This window comes from Ursus americanus, chromosome 7, assembly GCF_024610735.1.
Source record: "Ursus americanus isolate L20-20 chromosome 7, mUrsAme1.1.p, whole genome shotgun sequence".
NCBI classification, from domain to species: Eukaryota; Metazoa; Chordata; class Mammalia; order Carnivora; family Ursidae; genus Ursus; species Ursus americanus.
In genome coordinates, this window is record NC_142133.1 from 46,272,624 (window position 1) to 46,289,124 (window position 16,501).

Below are 16,501 nucleotides of genomic sequence, written 5' to 3' on the forward strand. Positions count from 1 at the left end.
TAAAAATCTTTAACATATGGATAGTAATGTACATTTTTAAAATCCTATAAAATGTCAGTATTTCCCATCCACCCCAACCTCATGTCCAGCCCTCTCTAAACACCCTGATTGATTCCACTGTATTGCTATAGAAGCAGATAAATTTTATACTCATGACTCACCTCTAAGAGCTCTTCAAGACATTATGTATTCTATATATTAGACACCACTTTATTGACTTGCAAAGCCTGCCAAATTTCCAAGCCGTTCTTATGATTCATAGTGAAGATCCTCATAATTAATCTTCAAGTATATCAGCAAATCAGTCTCACAACTCTCTGGGTAGTTGTAGTCTAAAGGCATTTTAGTTTCTTCGCAATGCCAATTCAATTTTTATTCTCATGTCTCATACCAATCAGTTGCAAAAGTGAGCTAATTATAACCCTGGCTCTTGATCCTGCTTTGTAACTCAGATTCAGGCACATGAAGATAATAAATACCCTAAATTTATGATGAGTTATCCAAATAGTCAATTTCCCTGCCCTGTAATGCAGAGGCTGCCTATCTTCCCCAACCTGCTAATTAGGGGACTTTCTAATCTAGCTTCAAACCTGTCTCTCCCCCTCATGTAACTCCTTTTCTCTAACTACATTTGGCACTAAATACCAGTGTGGTGTGACTGAGCTGCTATGTATTCACTATTTGGTTTCCCTATCTCTATTTGTAAGAATCCCTGAGCCTCTAACATGACTACAATCTTTTGTTAATACTCTTCACGTGTTCTCTTGTCTTATAAACTGATTATGGGAATTAAAAGCTAATTTTGCATTCATGTTCCCATGCCTGGTATAGAATTTTCAACTCCTAATATAGACCCTATCTCCTAATATATAAACTTAACTTGAAACCTTACACCTAGATTTTTAGTCCTGCTGTCTATGAACTGATCCAACTCTCATTGCTTACCCAAACTGCATTTTTCTTATCCAGTCTTAGTAAATCTGTTGTTTTAAAGGGGCTCAGTCAGCATATTTAGAAGAGTTAACAAAGTTGCAATCATATAAGTTATCTCAATTTCCCACTATTAAAAAATTGCGACAGTGCAACTTCATTAAATCGGAAAACCCAAGATATATTAAATTCTAATCACTGGATTTAATGTCCTTGATTACTTATATCCCTATCAAATGTCTTTGAATTCTCATATCACCTATTGATTTTATCACTCTTATAAAAGTAGTATGTATGATTTTCTGTTGTTACTCGATGTTGCATATGTCATGTTAGAAGTTACTAACTAGTTTTATGCTTATATTATGCCTCTCATTTATGACCCCTAACATGTTGTAGAAACATAGAATGTGTTCAGAGATATATATTTAATGCACACCAGTTCTTTTAAGGCTGGACAACGTAAAGCAACTGGAAAAATCCAATAGCTTCTTAATATATCAGAATGAATTTTAAGAAATACTTTAAATTATAAAACTGAGATTAAGCATATTTAAATTTTTCAATCTATGAGCAAAGACATATGCAGCAATTCAAACTTAATGGTTAATTCTCCAAATGAACTCAATCACCAACAATAAATCTATAACTTCATAAATATATTAAATGACAAAAATACAGAGTATATGGCAAATTTAATTATAGTTCAGTCTTTGCTCAAGTGGTAAAACCTGTGATCTAGTATTTGCTATGTAAGTTACATAAGTCTATATAAGTAAGAAACTCTCTTGAGTTTCTCTATAACCATTTTACATTTGGGGAGACTATGCATATTATTAATATTATAAATATTGAAGAGATAAAACCAGTCCTTTGAAATATGAGATATTTATATTTTTTTGTTTAGTTTATAAATGTTTTGACGATCTGTTGTTCCAGAAACTATGCTGAGCTCTGGTGATAAGTTAATTTTTAAAAAGTTACAGTATAATCAAAGAGACATATATAAAACCAAATCTATAAATAAAATTTGTCAAGTATAACTAAACATATTTGCAATTCAATATGTACTTAGTGGAAAACATGACTGCTTTTTACTGGATGAATCAAGTAAGTTCAGACAGATGCTATGAGTTCTGAGTAATGAATAGAAGTCTTCCATGAATAGTATTATTTTAGAATGGACTTTAAAACAGAGCAAAGAGCATGTGCAGAAGCATGGAGTCATGAAAGGATATGATATTTCAAGAACATTCCTCATGGTGAGAAATCTCACATCCCTAACCTCTTAACTGGTAGGGAGTAAGACTGGGGTGATAGGATGGAATCAAATTATGAGGAAGTTGTACATTGAAGCAGTGAGTTCCCCTATCACACTGTTATTCATAGAGAGCCAATTACAGGTTTAAGTAGGGAATGTGGTTCTCAGAGTAGTTTTATTTGTGGTGTGTGTGTATGTGCGTGTGTGTCTGTGTGATTTAATTTGCATATGTACAACAGATTTTTATTGAATGAGAGAAATAATTATAGCAGAGCAAATGTAGTGGAATATGTCATCATCTTTTACCCACTGTCATATTGTGGGGAAGGGGGTTGGGGTATTGATCTCATTCCCAGCAATAGGGCAGTCTCTTATTTGTCTGATTCCCTTAGAATAGTCCAATTGCTCATACCTTGGTAATTAGTTCAGGTAACTTATTTAAAAACAGCCCACAGAATTCCTTTGATTAAAATGATTGGTTAATGAATTTTTCCATGCTCCCATTTATGTCAATAGGCCTGAGATAAGGATTTCTGTGGAATTCTCAGAAGGAAGGTCCTTTGTCCTTTTGAGAGGTCTACCAGAAAATAGCCTCCATTAATGTATATATAGTTTGTACCTATAGTTTTGCACTTACAAGTTCTGTTTCAATGAATGTACTTGAACTTGGTATATTACTGCAAGTATAAAACTATGGGTAAACTTACTGTGTGAAGTGATCTAGCAGTTAGTGTTAGTTAATTAAATTATTCCAATCTGTGGTCCAGTGTATAATAGCATGATACATTTTATTTAGATTTCTTATTTATCCTTGATCTTGTAATTAAGACTGACTATAAGATCAAAGTAAAGAAAAAGATAATGATGCCTAAAATAATTACATTTCTTATGAAAATAACTTATGAGAAACTTTGAAACAATTGACTGGCAAAAAAATTTCTCAATACAGTCTATTTTTTCAATATTCCTATAAAAATATTCCCTCAAATAGAATATCACTGCTATTTAAAAAATTGCTAGCTAACTCCCAACGATACTTGTTAACATTACTGATACTTTTATTAGAGGCAAAGTCATGATGTGTAATCAATCATTCAGTCTCCCATAAAACTCCTGTTATCCTTAGTCAGATTGGAAATACTGGGAACATAGAATGAAATAATTCCAGAAAGTAGTTTAACAATTCCTTTATGCAATTTCAAATAAAGATTATTTTATTATAATTTTGATATTCAAATGTTATTTAATCATGGACTGAACTGAGTGGATTTATGCACAAAAAGCATCTGAGTAGATGCCTTTGAAAACAAGAACTCAGTTCTCCTTTTTGTACCTATTCATGATCCACATGTGAACTGGCAGTTCTAGAGGAAAACGGGCAGAAGGTCCATTCCCACATGCTGAACAGCATGTAATAGAAAACAAACACACTCAAGAACTATTTTGTTCAGGAAGTTAGGAGGGGGCAAACATGAGATTGGGGCAGACAGGAAATATTGATACTTTATAGGATTTAAAATTTTTACAAAAGTACACTTAAAAAATAATGGAAGGAAAGAGAATTTGTGGGCTATAAATATTGTAACTTCAAAATACACTTTGATAGGGCTTCTGTAAAAGCTGGTAGATTCTAGGGAAAAAACTGGAAGAATCTATGTCCAGTTTCCAGCTTTATGCAAAAAAATTAACAGCAAATAGCAGAAAACAAATAGGCAAAAGAGGTCATTAGAGAGGCCTTTGAAAGGTTAAATTGCCTAAAAAATATTTCTTAATATTTTACATAATTAATGTTAATATATACTTTTCAATGTAACAATGTTATTAGAGTAGAATACAGCAAAATCAAAGGTTTCCTCACATAGCTCAATTTCTAATCAAGAAGAGGCTAGCAGTGTTGGGTTTGGTCTAGTTTTATTATTCTTCATTGAAGAACTGAGAGAAAGCATTCAAATAATGTCAGCAAGTTGGAGACATTGACAGTCCATGGAGAAAAGCTTAAAAACTACCGCATTCGTATGTTAACTTTTTGTCTAGCCTAATCTATTTGCCATAACCAGTGTCATCTGAATAATAGGCAGGAGCCAGTGCAAAGTGAAAACATGGGGCCCGGCCCCTTGTTCAACAAGCAGAAAAAAGTGTTTGATTAAAAGTTCTAAACTATAATGCATTTTCCTTTATTCCACAGTCTCTTTCTTGACTTCTCATTTTTTTAATTTGCTATTTGATGTCATGCTAAGAAAAGTCAAAATAAAAATTTTGTTAGTGAATTTTAATTTCATCTTTATATTGCCCAATGTTGGATTTCAATGTAAACATGGGCACATTTGACTCACAGGAGGATTCATCAAAATTATATCATTTATATTTCATAGCTTACACATGCATATGTTTTTCATTTTTTCCAGAATACTGAAAACTCTGTGCAAAACTAATTCAGTTGTTTTCATTTCACTTTGTGATACACACACATTCCACCAACACTCTCCACTTTCAGCTGGTTGATAAGTAAGGATGAACTGAAAGGAGAAGGAAATGTGGGAAATAATTTTCTTTTTCCTTTTATGTCATCAGTTCCTGTGTAAGTGGTTGGCTAATACAGGAAAGTAACGCAAGTTCAACAGAAGATACAATAGGATTTATTGATCATTTATGTATCTTAAAATGCCTTGCTTTCTTTATGTGTTTGAATAAAGTTCCAATTGTAATGGAAAGCATGAAATGTTACATGTTTATCTTATGTTTGCTCTGAGTCTCACTGAACTTCCATGCATTGTGGATCCAACAGAATTCTCTGTTAATAGAGCACCATAAATGTCATTGCACCTTGTTTTTTTTTTTTTTTTGGTCAATATTTTGATATTGAGATTTATTCTTATAGATATTTATGGGACTAGATCATTATTTTGGGTGTTATAATTACGTAATTCTATTACATTGGTGTACTACTTTGTATATCCATTACTATATTATTGCATGATGGGTTGCATTTCTTTACTTTGCTCCTGGTATTAGTGCTTCAATAAGGGGCTTTAAGCATGTTTCCTTTTAGACTTTTCTGTCATAGTTTTGTTAGGTTAAGTGTACCTAAAAATGGAATTGCAGTGTCAGAGTACTGGTATTCATTCAATCTAATATATATTGATAAATTACTTTGAAATCATAGCAATTTATACCTGAAGGCATGAGAGCTTCCATTTTCACATTCTTGCCAAAATATCTATATTTCAGATTTTTAATTTTCATGGTCAATCTGATGATGATCAATGGTAACACGGTTCAATGTGCAGTTCTTTACTTATTAGTGAGGATGGACATTTCTTCAGAGATTTATTGGCCATCTGTTTCTTTGAAGGCCCTTCATGTCAGTTATTTAGTTTCCTTCTCAGTTCTTTACTTTTTATTGATGACATAGGAATTCCAAATGTGTTCTAGTTACTAATCCTCTGTCAATTATGTGCATTGCACATCTCTCATTGAAGACTTTGACTTATCTTTTATCTTTGTTTATACCATTTTCCTACAAAGAGCTTCGTTGTTGTTCATGTAATCAAATCTTCGCTCTTTTTAAAAATGTCATTAACTTTTTAGTCATTAACTTTTTTACAGTTCAGTCATTCTTAGATTTACTAAAATGTTAACTTGTTTCTTATTTCAGCATTGCTTCCTATATCCCATTTTTTTCTATATTCAATAAACTCCCTACTGAAATCTAAGCACTAATGATTTTTTCAATTTGAAATTCAAGTACTAGAATTCTTAATATTTATTTCTAATTAAAATTGTTCTAATTAATTCCAAAGTTGAATATATTCCTTATTAGCATCTATATTGTTGATAATATACCTGCTGTTCATACAATTTTAAGCCTATCTATGTAATCTTTCTCTTTCTTGCTAATTAGATTTCCCTTGTCTCTGATGCCACATAATTTTTCTGTGATCTCCCTGAATACAAGTTTGTTTTTTGGTTTTTGTTTTTCTTATCTTGCAGTGGAGTCTTTTGGTTTCCCAAGACAAAGACACATTTTCCTGTTCTATTTCTGATAATAGTAGTTTTATCTTTGAATGTGAACTATTTCTCCTTCTCTCTTTTATTTATTTTCTTCTTTTCTGAAACTCCTATTAGATTTGTCATGTGTCTTCTCAACCTGAACTCCATATATTTTAAATTCTCTTTCACACTTTATGTCTTTATACAGCTCTGAGTAGAATTCCATGTAATTGCCTGAAATCCATGACCTCTCTTCTGCTGTTCATTCTACTCTTTCCTCCTATATTCAATTATTAATGTTAATGACTTTTTTCTTCATCATACAAATTCAGTTAGCTCTTTGAGTAATCTGCCAGTTATCTTCCTAATGATTTACAGTTAGAATAATGCCTCAGGGAAAGAAACATAACAGCAACACATTTGAAGTACATTAAATATATTTGATATCCTGCTTACCCTGAGCACGACTCTTCCAAGTCTCTCCTTAGAGCCTGTGGCCTCTTTCCACTTAGAGAGCTACCATGGACAACCATGTGGAACTCCACCCAAACCCATTTTTTACAAGAAGTACCCTAAGGTTTTGGGAGAGGCAGAGGGGGGAATGGGGAGAATAAGATGCATCTGAACCACTATAGTAATCAGCATCTCTGGAATTTAACATTTGTTTGCCACTATGTTGATATCTATTTGATTTGGTGATCTTGAAGGCCTCTCCTATAGTTACTAATTCTGTAACTGAAAATTATTATTTCATAGCTCAACCTCTGTCAGAACTCACCTTCTCTCATAGTGGTTAGCAGGTCAAGCGTCATGGGTGTGTAACAAGTGCAATTGCACCAGGCCCTCTGATCGTAAGGCCCCACATTAGGTGTAATACTATGCTGTCACCATCTTGAGATTGTCAATCATTTTATCCTGGAAGTTGTATTGTTAAGTGAAGCGTAGTGGCACAGTGCAGCATGTGCGTAGAGCGCTATGTATGCCCATCATTCTTTGTGATCCAATTATATTGGAGGACTGTTTTTGTATGTTTAAAAAACATTTGAAAAGTTAACAGAAAAAAATAATTTTAAAATTATCCAAAAATTAACTGGCATCAGACAGACTGGAAATGGAAGAAGCCTTAGGCACTTGAAAAGTGATAGCTAGAGAAAGAAAAAGAAGATTCTGGTGTGGAAAAACATTGCCCATAAGCAACAGTCCCACATGAGCGCCACTAGATGCACTGAGGAAAGATGCTGAATGACAAAAATGCTAAAATTTTTCACTTAAAAAAATGTTGTATATTGAAGCTGAACTTATAAGACCAGGGGATGCCTTTTGAAATAAAGCCTGTCCATGCTGTACAATGAATAAGGCTGACTGGACTTGTTATCTGCCCAGGCATATTGATGAATGGGAGTATAAGCCAAATTTCATGGGATGGAAAATATCCTGTTTTTGTGGAATGCTTTTCATGCCAGAAATTTAACTAAACACAGAAGAAGAGAAAACTGAAAATTTCCTTCTTGTTTAATGTCCGTATATCATAGGAATTTGAAGTGTTAGAAGATCACATGTACATTGTCTACAAAATTCTAGGGAAATGAAAATATGAAGAAAAAAATATTAATTCCCCTTAAGTATCATTCAAGTATAAGAGCAACTATTCTACATCATCCTTTCTTGAGAAATTAACCTTATCGATAAAATTCAGGAAACTGATAGAATAATTGAAATCTATTTTAAAACAAAAAAAATCCAGGAATGGAGAACTTATGCTAAAATTATTGTTATTGAGAATAAATGTCATATAATTATAGCAACTAATTCAACAATTTAAGGAATTATGATTAAAAAAGAAAATATAATTTTTTTAACATTTTATTTATTTTAGAGCGAGATAGTGCAAGCAGGGAGAGGGGCAGAAGGAGAGGGAGAGAGAGAATCCCAAGCAGGCGCTGCACTGAGTGCAGAGCCCAACAAGAGGCTTGATCCCTGGACCCTGAGATCATGATCTGAGCTGAAATCAAGAGTCCAACGCTCAACCAACTGAGCCACTCAAGCACCCCAAAAATATAAATGTTCTAAACTGTGGCCCAGGAAAATCATATTTTAAGGATTCTAAAAACTTTGCTTGTTTAAGAAAAGCAGTCCATTTTGTTTAGCAGTTTGGACAAAAAAGTTTTTAAATGATGACTTAAAAAGCTTAATGATTTTCTGAAGTTCTTTTCTTAATTCTAATGTTTTAAGTAGCATTTCTCTCCTTATGAATAAAAGGTAATCTGATTTTTACTAATTCTTCCATTTCTCTTTAAAAGATCCAAACGATAATAAATTTAGTGCCTTTGTCATAAAATTATTTGCTTTAAAAACTCTATCAATATAGCTGTCTATCCATTTTCATTTTGGCAAAAGCATTGTGAGGTTTCTGAAGTGATGTTCCACACAGCATTTATGTACACAGTGGTGTTTGCTGGAGGCGGATTATATACAGCTCAAATGAACTAATCGGTTAATTTTCAGGAATTTTGTGAGCTAGTCATTAAACTATTGAGAACTAGAAAGCAGCCATGTTGGTAGTCTCTCTACCACAGAAATTGAAAAACACTATAGAATAAGTCCTACCCCCTCCCAAACCAGTTTGCTGAGACACCACTGAACAGGATGATAGGGAATGAAGTTATTTGTTGATTATTTCTTTGAACTTGTTTCTTCTGTTGTGTTTGTTAATAAGAATATGTCATGTTGCTAAAAACAGGAAAGGTATTTTTTAAAGGAGGAAACCAAAGCTACATTTCTAATATTTTGTGGACTTTTCCCTTGTGAGGCTCACCCATTGTGATTGGTTATCTTTAAGATCACTCAAAACAAGATTCTTTCCCCATGTATATGATAGCATTTCTTTGTTTGGAGAAAAAAAAAATTCATCTGCTTACTTAAGCCATTTTATATACTATAATTCCCAGATTTTACAGGAAGAAAAAAGAGGGCAATTGTAATATTCAGAAAATCCAAGTAAAAGAAGTCTTTAAATAAATTACTCATTTCTTAGCTATACTTGAAAAGGAAAAAAAAAAGACTTTTAAAAGACTGGAGAAAATGTGTGTGTTGATGTTGGGGAGGAGTTTATTTTAACTCTTGGAATATCTAATTTTCTTTGACAAAATAGTAACACTAATGCATATCTTATACATTCTTCTGTCTTATCTAAACCAGTCTTCCGTGTTTTAACGTGTCTTCATTAACCACAGCAAAATTCTCCAGCACTGTTGCTCTTTACCTGTATTGAACTGTTCTTTATTTTTCAATTCTAATTCCTGCCTAACATTCTTAAATAGATCTATTGGTTTCTAATAGTCGTGAAATGTGAACTTAGAAGTTCGGTACATCGAGCTGTCTAAAGTCATTTGTTCTTTTGTTATCAGTTCTTTATAAATTGTTTTATTCACCAAATAGAACTACTTGTTTTGTTCTAATCAATATGTATTTTCTCTGAATGCCTTTCAAGTTATTGGATGCAGTCTTCTTAAATTTAATACCATATCAACTTAATAATGTATTCGATGTCTGTGACAAAAGAAACAAAATTTAGGATTGATTGATTGATTTATACCCTAAGTTCACAAAGTATCTTGGATGGCTTACAAGAAGAACTTCACATGTTACTACTTTATGGATTTTATCTGACAAAATGGCAAGCAGCATTGTTAGGAGTTTATAGGGAAAACGTTAAGAAGATATCACGCTAGTCCTGCACAAAGAACATGTCAAAGTGCCAAACCAAATTCATTTTGTGATCATAGTCTGTGAACTGTCCTATCCCCTCCCATAACACCCAATCTCTCTCCTCCAGACAGTGCCACACAGCTGAGACTAAGCTCTTGTTCTCTTGAGTCAACAGGATGCTGCTGTGGGAAGGACAGACAGAGTCTCTTCTGAGTAATGACTTTTTAAACCTCTAGGTATTGTTAACCTTGATAAACACGCAGAAGTGTATAGATTTCACCTTCCAGATTTGTTGGTGCCCTTTGTGTCGCTTATTGAGAAGGAATTCTCTTTCCTTAAGTACTTGCTATTTAGTTGAATACTAGTCCTGACTGTAACTTTGCTACGAGCAGGCATTGAAGCACCAGGCTTGACCCCACCACATCTCACCCTCCACGTGTTCTACCACCTGCCCAATACATTTGAAACTGTGATTCCTTTTCCCCTCAAAGACAGTTTTTTCTGTAAGACTGACTTGGATGACTCTGAAAGCCTAGAGATAATTTACACAGTTAACATAATAAAGACTACAAAATAAAACCAATTGAAAACTGCAGATCACAATCGTATTAATAATATCGTACAGTTCCTTTACTCAAAACTATTTACTGCTCCTTATATTACTTGGGGAATATATAATTCCAGGTCCTCATTGGATCTTGTTCGATCTATTAGTGCCGCCATTTTATAAGAACACAAGTGTTGAACTTCTGTATGGAAGTTCACTAATTAAAAAGAAAAAAATAAGAACACAGGTATTGCACTTCAAGCAAGTTGTTGTAAGGTATAGAAAAATTTATAAGATGAAATGGGTGGAAACTATCAGTGTATATAGCAAATACCTCATGATCAAGGACAATTTGTTATTTATCCTAAGAGTGACTTTTATTGACATGCCATTTGTCTAAATTGCCAGAAATGGTCTGAAATTGGGAGATGTTAATAGTGGATATTAACATAACAAAAATAACCTAATATTTTTTACTTCCCAAGTCAATTTAATTTCATAAGCACTTTCCTATCTCAACCTGATGCAGAATCTCCCCCCTGACTACAGAGTATTTCCAGGAATCTTCGGAGGGCATCTTACAAGCACCCTTGAATTAGTCCATCAGAGATTACTATCATGCAGTAAACATTATTATACTCACCCTTAATCATCTGTCTTTCTTGTTCTTGGCCTGGGAACTTCTTGAAGTATTGCCATTGCTGTGAAGACCCATGTGAAATGACAGGGCTGTTCTCTCAAAGATTTGAGAGACATCCTTGAAAACGTGGACAGATGACTTGTTTATATCCTACTAAACTTCGGTACTTGAGAAGCTAAGCAGTGCCACTTGTGTACCTGGTTCTCACAGAGTAACTCACAAATAGAGACCCTTCAGATTCTGCCTGCAGTTCCTCTCACAGTGGGACTCAAATACCAGCCATTATGGCAAGGAAAGAGAATATTCTGCACTTTCTCTTCCCCCCTCCCATGCATATTCTCCTCCCTCTCCAATAATCTTCTCACATCTGTTCTCCATGCAAACAAACCCATAGGATATGGATGCCTGACGTTGCCTGCCTGGCTACTCAGTAGATCCCAGACAGATACGCATCGACTTTAGTCTCAGTTAAGACCACTGCCTACATCTGTATTGCACTTCAGTAGGTCAGAACTGCTAAGGTACTTGTTCATTATTCTATTGCAGTCCTTTCTTTCTTTTTTTTTTTTTTACTCTGGATGTGTATCTGACTTTCCAACTTGTTACCAGATTCCTTTTGGAGGGAAAGTGACCTGGAAATTTCCTAACCATTAGTTGGTCCCATGCTTCACTAGCAGCCCATATCCTCCTACCCAAGTCTGTGGCTCCACTTATGATCTGCCCACCCACCCTACTTACCCTTAATTGACATCAAGACAATTTCATTGCTGCCCCCCCCCACAATGACTTTCTTCTCTGCCTGCCTGTTAGCATCTAGAGTTATAACATTCTCAGAATGGGACATAAAGTCACAGTCAAAACTGTTCAGAAAGCAGGAGACAAATCCTAAAAAGGAACAAAGCTACTGTATTTGGAAATGAAATTCTCAGGGGGATTTTTCAAGCGCTTGAACGCTGGTCTTAGAACAAGAACAGCTTGAGATTGTGTTCCAGTCCTTACAGATTGCTCTCGGTCTCAGCAGGAAACAATTGTAGTATGTTCTGCAGCTTTTAGAAAATAAACATTTAACAACTTGGAAACAACAGATCCAGTCCTCTTACTGACAGAAAGCGAGGATGCAAATCAAAGATATGGTGAGGCTATTTTTCTGCACTCATAGGAAAAACAAATATGAATAGGAGATATTTTCTGAATATGACTTTCTGTTTATTTGGAGAGTAAAACACTAATCTCTGGCCAGGAATATTCCACATTTGGATTCAAAAGGTTTATAAGTGGGAATCAATCATATGTGAGAAATTGATTTTTTTCATGCAGTGGCTGGGTGAAAGGCATACTTCATGAAAGTAAATGAAGTTCTGTCTTGAGATAATGAGAATACAGTTGCCAAGGGAAGCTGTGAAATAGTCCCTGTAGATCTTTCTTCCCACTTGATCCTATATTATGTAATTATTTTTGGAAAGCTTTCAAAGTGGTGATGATTTCAATGACATAAAGTGAATAAAGGGAAGTGCAACACTTCTCAATTAAGATTGGAAGAGTAATAAGAATGTAAAGAATATGAAGGCCCTGCCAGCTCCATACTATAGTTTAAGAAACAAATACTGAAACTTTTTCTTTCAAATGCTAGCAGTGATCTACGGCTCCCATATGTAGTTGCCTTTTTTTGAATCTTAAAATAGAAATTTTGTCATACATGGACAAAGATAAAAATAGCCTACTCTTCACATCGCTGTCTACATCCTTCTCCACAAAGTATCTTCCAAGACATTTTCATGGTCTGATTGTCTTCCCTCTGGATGGATGTGTCTAGTAGTTAGATATTGTGATAGTGATTGTTTTTGAAGACTGAGCATGGATGTTTGTAGTCACATACTCATTGGTTCTGGGTTTCTGGTTTTTGTTTTTTTGTTTTTAAAGACTTTATATTTCCTAGAGCAACTTAAGGCTAACCAAAATTGGGAGGAAGGTACAGAGATTTCCCATATACACCCTGCCCCCACTAGAGTTGCTTTTTAGTTTTTAGGATTTTTTTTTTCCATTTTTGGTTTGCTTGATCTAGAAGTCTCTGCAGTCATAATATAAGGTAGTCCTTTCTTGGACTTCAGTCCCCTCTTATCTTTCTTAACACCTTAGAATATGCTTTCACATTTACCTTTCTGACCACATCTACGTGTCTTTTACTAACTTCTGTACTTTCCCTCATTTCTTAGATATGGAGATATCCAGAGGTGCAGTCCTCAATTCTGTGCTATCTTTTATTCATGGTCATTACCTAGTCTCAAAACATCATAAAATCTCTGTGTGTTTGGGTCCCAAAACTTCATCTTCAGTCATTCAACTCATTTGAATTTCTCTTGGATGTCATTACTTCTTTAGGGTTTATTACTAGTTGTTTCTTTCCAAAGAAGCTTTCCTGGCCCTTCCTGTTGCAAAAGAACCCTTTGTATGCAGCATTTTATGGCATATTCACAATATATTACAGCCATTTGTTTGCAAGGCCTTACATATGAAGAAGGTGTATACGTGTGTAGTGGTGTGTCATCTTGGGCCTGCTGACTGGGCACTCATACATGTACACGAAACAAAAAAACACACCTTTAAGCAACCATCATATTTTAAGGTCTGACACTTAGTATTATGCTTAGACAATCTAATTTTGGTACAATGTGAGTTCGTTGCCTCCCACCCTATGGTGTGCTTCAGTCTTTTAAAATTGATAAAAGATAAAAATACAAAGACCAAAAATTAGTTTATAATAGCTAAATGTAACCTTTAAGAGATGAGTTATGTGTCTTTACTGACTGATTAGGGCATTCTTTTTGATGCAATTAAGTGCAGTTGGAAGGTCAGCTTACAATCAGAAATCCAATAAATAGTATAGAATTTCTACATCAAAACACATATGAATGCTGCTAGCCGTTAAGTTCTCTGACAATGTCTGGGTATTTTATGTAACCTGTTCTTATGTTCCCACCTGAATAGCACATTTTCACTGTATTTATTGATACCTTAAATAAGATTAATGCCAGATATTATCCTGGGATGCGTTCTGCCTTTAAGAAGAGCTTTGAATATGGATGATCTGCTCTTTCTACTGGCTATTTTATAGGTAAATACTTGGAGGAACATCTTATTTTCTTATTTTGAAATGCAGCAGGAAGAGATAGCAGGAAGGGTGAGAATTGGATCCCATACACTTTCCCCTTGGCTGTTTTGTCTCACGCACCCCAGGTAGTTCTTGATCATCTGGTATAATGCCTTGGTAAAAACACAGTAGAAAATCAACAAATAAGGGTGGAAAAAATAATAAAGAAAATGAAGACCTGAATGAATTGCTTCTTTTTCTGTTACACATGAAACCCTGGGGAACTGCAGTTATGAAAATTACTGGAAAATACTCTAATGGCATAGATTATAGTTCTATTTCTACCACTTTATAGGGATAATCATGTTCCCATTATGTATTTGAAAACTGGGAACTGTTTTCTTATCATTTTTATGCTCACATGGGAGAAATGAAGCCGAAGCCCTGTAACCTGAAGATGACAAGCTTTCTTAGAAAGGTGTTTTTCTTAAGCAGGGAGAGTGGGGGGAGTGAGCCATAAGGTATACAGAGAAATATCTGAAACATTTTGTTTTGAATCCAGAATTTAAATGAATATAACTTAATCAAGCAGTGGGAAGTCCTCTAATTTTGTCCGCATTTTGTATTTTATTCTAATGCTTATTTTAGAGGAAGCAATAAGGACAGTGTATATTAAGAGACGTGATTTTATAGTGTTCTATCCTATCTCAGTGTTTTGGCCTGTCTTGACCCATAAGTGTTGATAGGATTTCAGAGAATGAAAGAATCCTAGTGTAGCTCAAATACTCTGCCAAGATCTTATCGACTTAATTACCTGTGAGACTAGTTCACTTAGGTCTTGTTTCAGTAACACAGGCCATTCAGGCATTAGCACAACTGAATGTCTTATTCTGAGCATCCCCTTGATCCAACAACTATTTAGCACTATTCTCTAAATTGAAGCATCTCTCAGATATCATTAAACCTACGTTCAAGCCAACAAACACGTATTGTCATAATTGGCCCTCATTCAGAGGTCCATCACAGAAGGTAAATCCACATCACTTTAGTCTGCTGTAGTCTAACTTCTTCCCTTTGGCTTCAGCAGTGTCCCGGCACACAGAACAACTTCTACATGTCCACGAGAAATTTGGCCCTTTTGTTTGTCTTGTGCAATTAATTCTTGAATCCCTCTGACTTTCCACCCTAATTAAAAAAAAAAAGTTCTCTAGAGGCCGTTCCTTTATTTATTTTTTTTTTAAAGATTTTATGTATTTATTCGACAGAGATAGAGACAGCCAGCGAGAGAGGGAACACAAGCAGGGGGAGTGGGAGAGGAAGAAGCAGGCTCATAGCGGAGGAGCCTGATGTGGGGCTCGATCCCATAACGCCGGGATCACACCCTGAGCGGAAGGCAGATGCTTAACCGCTGTGCCACCCAGGCGTCCCAAGAGGCTGTTCCTTTAACATCCTATTCCAGTTGTTATATCAATATCTGGTCCCTTGGATCAGCAACATCATTGTTACCTCTAGCTCATTAAAATACAAATTCTCAGGTTCCTTTTCTGACCTAATGAATAGAAAAATGGTGTATGCCTAGCCATTTATGTTCCAACAAGACCCTTAAGTGATTCTGATGCATACAAAATTTTTGAGCATTACTGCTCTATCCTGTGTTACACCAGGTTGGACAACCCATGAACAATGTGTAAATACAGCAGGAGACACAGTAGTATTGTTATGCATTATGTCATGTATCAGACGTCCACATATTAGTAAATTCAATGACCTAGATCTGTAGAGATAAGAAAGCTAATTATTTGAATTAATTCAAGTAATTGCCAAACAAAAAGCTGAAGTAATTTCATACTTCACATTTCATATTTTGACTAAGATCAAAAGTGGTACTAGAAAACAAATCCAATAGGAATTAATCCCTTTTATTTGGAATGTTGAGAATCCACCTAAAATAAGCTTTTAAAAAATTAAACCTAAAACAGTATGTATTTAAAGGACAGTGGTGTAGGATTTGAAATTGAGAGTTCCTACATTTAAAACCTGCTTCAGCTGCTTAAGATATGGAGACCTTTGGACAAGTTAAGAGATTTATAATATTGTTGTAGGAGTGGCAGGTGATAACCTGTATAATTTTCTAGTAGAGATTCTGAAACAGAATAAATACTCAATATATACTTCCAGAATCTAAATTTTAAATGTTTTCTTTCCTTTGCTGGCATGAACCTATATTAATTTTTGAGACCTCATTACCCCAGCTTTCTACCTCAGTCTGTAGGGAATCCATAGCCATTTTACTGAAGAAGTAAAATAACGCTTTCTTGCATAGTTATATTCTCAAGA